This window comes from Odontomachus brunneus, unplaced genomic scaffold (assembly GCF_010583005.1).
Source record: "Odontomachus brunneus isolate Ranch 3 - 2012 unplaced genomic scaffold, Obru_v1 Obru_scaffold_019, whole genome shotgun sequence".
NCBI classification, from domain to species: domain Eukaryota; kingdom Metazoa; phylum Arthropoda; class Insecta; order Hymenoptera; family Formicidae; genus Odontomachus; species Odontomachus brunneus.
The window spans coordinates 2,517,351-2,521,340 of NW_022639469.1; the positions used below are offsets into that span (position 1 = coordinate 2,517,351).

The 3,990-nt window shown below is 29.7% G+C and overlaps 1 long non-coding RNA gene across 1 annotated transcript; it reads right to left on the reverse strand.

The window, feature by feature from the left end:
* Positions 1-2,371: 2,371 nt before the first annotated feature.
* On the reverse strand, positions 2,372-3,736 carry LOC116841905. Its single transcript, XR_004377636.1, has 3 exons — positions 3,460-3,736; positions 3,169-3,368; positions 2,372-2,490 (listed from the first exon to the last, which is right to left on the reverse strand). It is a non-coding gene; the product is annotated as an uncharacterized LOC116841905 (long non-coding RNA).
* Positions 3,737-3,990: the final 254 nt, after the last annotated feature.

The following is a 3,990-nucleotide window of genomic DNA, read 5'->3' on the forward strand; positions in this document are numbered from 1 at the left end:
TATATATATATATATATATATATATATATATATATATATATATATAGTTTCCTCAGAGCCCACGCAACTTTTTATTGCAACGACATAATAACTAAACAAAAACGAAAAAATCGTAAAGAAATCGTCGTAAAGACACGCCCGAATTCCTTTCCCATGCGTAATAGCAATAATTAAATAATAACCAAATTAAATAATAACCGAATAAAGAAATAATAATACTCAAATATTAAATGTTAGTAATAATAATATCTGTTCGACAATCGTATGATAATATCCTCGAATACATAATAACGGAATAACAATGATATATATATATATATATATATATATATATATATATATACACACTTGAATATTCGGAAGTTGTGAAAAATGCGATAAAAGTACGATGCCATCTTGAAAAATATCCGTGAACTAATTTTTCGCTCTACTTTATCATAGTTGTCGGAAAACCTAACCGCATGTAATCATAATCCATAGAGCACAATAATGTTGAATCAATGTGGAAAGAATGTTGAATTGCAACAATTTCAATATTGCAGCAACATTAAGAAACATTAAATCAACGTTGCACAAACCTTGATATAATGTAAAAATGTCCGCAATTGTTGATTTTTCCTTGACATTTCAACATCTTATTTATTCTTATTGTTTCATAAAAAAAACTAATTCCTAATTTTCTCATGTCTTATAACTGCTAGAAACCGAAAATTGTCAAACAACACATTTTAAAACTTTCGCGAATCCTCCCCTCGATAATTTCAAATTCGAAGCGGTATGCCGACCACCCATCCATCTTGACTGCGTTACTTAGGCTGCGTTCCGAAATTCACTGTCAGTACTGAAATCCTATAATATACGTAACATGAACTATAGATTTTCAATATTAGCAGTGCATTTCGAAACGCAGCCTTAACCTGACGATCGAACGGCACGCGGTGATTCCAATGACTCTAACGATGTTCTTACAATTTATGCTTATAAAATATTTACTTACAATGTTCACAGTATATTATAACGTACATACCTAGCAAATACACACGTTGATTCGCCTACCTATTTTATTTAATATTTCTAAAGTTATTTGCAAAATGAGTTGCAAAGTTATTTGCAATTTTTTATGTTATCGATACAGCTTGCGTCAGACTCTATATAATAGAGAATATTATGAAATAAAAGAATATTCAGGGTTTGCACAAAATTGCTTAAACACATTTCAATTTTACATATAAATAATAAGAAAAATATATATGATTATGATATATTATAATATAATATGTATAATACATATATATTAATATAATAAAATTTAATAATAATTTATTTTATTAATATTATTATATAATAACAAATTTTTCCTTAATATTATCAATAATATAATTTTCAATGCTCCTCAAATATTGTTGCAAAAAATTGTACTTTTCAATATATATTCAACATTGCAGCATATCTTGTAATCAATATAGAAAATTCAACATATATTCTGTGTAGAAAAAACATCCGCACTTCTATCTTCAACGTTGCAACGTCTCATCTACGTTTTTTCAACGTTTTGTGCTGTATGGGTAAACTTTTCTGCAAACTTTTCGTATTTTTTTGACATCGAAACTAAATTCTGAACGTGTAGTAGTGATCTTTGAAATTTTCCTAATTGGAGCATTCACAGTTTCGATATGTATAACTTGCAGAATGTTTGTATTAAACAAATATTGCACTAACTGACAGCTCAAAATTTAAATTTAAACATATTTTTTTCGTTTTCGTCACATATTGAGCAATGCTCCGATTTATTTTTGCATGCACTTTTGTTGTGTAAAAGCGTTTGTAATTCTGTGCAAGCAACAAGACGTAAACTTTGCATAAAAAAATCAATGTTATATCGGTAAAGTTTTCATGTCCGGCATTCCTTTAATGTCCAAGCGCAACAAAACGTTACAGGACTTTTATGTTCACCTTAATCCGTACTATACCTGCATGAGAGTTTCAAAGGTTGCTCTGGATATTCTGTAGAACTATGGATTGTCAATTACCTTCAGAAATTTCTATTTTCACAATCTTCACTGTGTAATTCATCACATCTGTGTGATTTTTTTTTCATTTGGAAGAATGGAAATTGAATTGAGGAACTGTGCGAATAAAGACATTGTTTCGAAGTCGTGTCTTTAAAAAATGAAGATTATATGCGCGATTAAAGTCCTCGTGACGGCAAGTTTCTTGTGACGCACGCGATTTGTTTTCAAATTAAGTTTAAGGTCTTATGTCACTGTAGAGACCCGAAAACCGACTACTTCTTTGGTATTTTTTTTGGATAGAAAAAAATGTATTATTAATAAAACAAAGTTTACCACATGTTTATATATGTATTAAGGTACAAATTTTTATTTTTTAATAAAAAAAAAATACAAAATGGCGGCATACGGCCGTTGTCAAAAAAACATGTTTTTAAAAAGTTGCTCCGGGACTTGCAAAATATCTTGAAGAATTTTGATCCTGCAAAAAAAAAAAAAATTCTTCTTAAACTACATGAAAATGTCTAGAGAATGTCGTACGGAATTTTGAAAATATTGATTTTTGAAAAAATGGCAAGCTTTTGAAAAAAAGTCGATTTTTTTCGCAAAAAAATGAGTTTTTTGTTAATAACTTTTATAATTTTTAATATTTGGCAAAATCCGTACGATATTCTCTGCGAAATCTAATTAAGAAGCTACAGTTAAAATTTGAACTCAATCGGATAAAAATTGAGAGAGTTATCTTGCAAGCCAATTTGAAAAACATAGTTTTTAGATAATCGCGTTTAATCTGATTTCTATGCTTTAAACTGTTTATCGCGCAATTTCACCCGAACTGTAGCAAAATTTTTGAGCAAAATAATTACGAGCGCCCTCTATCATCATATTTCAAACACACGTCGTAAATATGGGTATCATTTTTATCGAGACAGTGAAAAAAGCAAAACGCGCGAAATACGTAATTTCATACGTCGTGACTATGTTCAATAAAATGGTTTAAATGAACTGATAAAATTTTTTCTATGGTATAAAACAATTTTTATTACATTTTTGAATAGCTTATCCATCAATTAAGCCAATAAAAAAAAATTGATATTTTTAAAAAATTACAGTGGCATAAGGCCTTAATCGATTAGAATTGGAATTAGATTTTACTTACTATTCTAGTGAAACGTCAAGAAATTTACGATCTTATTTTCAATTTTAACTGTAATCCCAATGTAGATATATTCGTCTCTGTTGTGCGACTTCAAATTTATATCCGATCGTTCATTAATTAATTATTTCCGTCAATTTCGTCAATTAATTATTTCCAATCTTTCCATAAGCAATTATTAAACCCTCAAAAAATTTTGCACTCTAAAAGGGAAAAGAAGAGAAATACACCGACGAACTCGGTAACATTTCCATTTGATATAATTATTCGATTTAATTAATTAAATTTAGTTACTTGCGATGCGTGCGAGGAAATATACCGGAGCAGGTGTCGCAGCCTTCTTTGATCGGTGCTGCCACATGCGGCGTGTTTACGAACGCAAGTGACGAGGAATATTGGGCAAAAATAATTGTTCGTTTTTTTCTTTTAAATTATCCGAAGAAGTTACTGAGTGTTTCTTTAAAGTAATATTTCCTAAATTGCAGTAATGGAACTCTAATCGCGTGGTGAATATCTTGTACGCCTTTATCACCGCAACACTCGATGCGGTGCACTATTAACGGTTGCACAACCGCAGACAATGATTCTGTAATGAAAGATTTTTTATATCTTCTTTATATTTCATTCACATCGACTCGCACGTCACAATTACCATAATTAAATCCTATTTTACGCCCATATCTGCGTCCAAGTTATTCAAATTAAATTCTGAGAGTTAAACTATTTATATTTTTCGCAACATAGAATGTGGAGTCAATTAAATAGAACAATAGTTGGGAATGAGTAAAGGTAACATTTTTACCAAAATTTTCTTACTCGAGAATT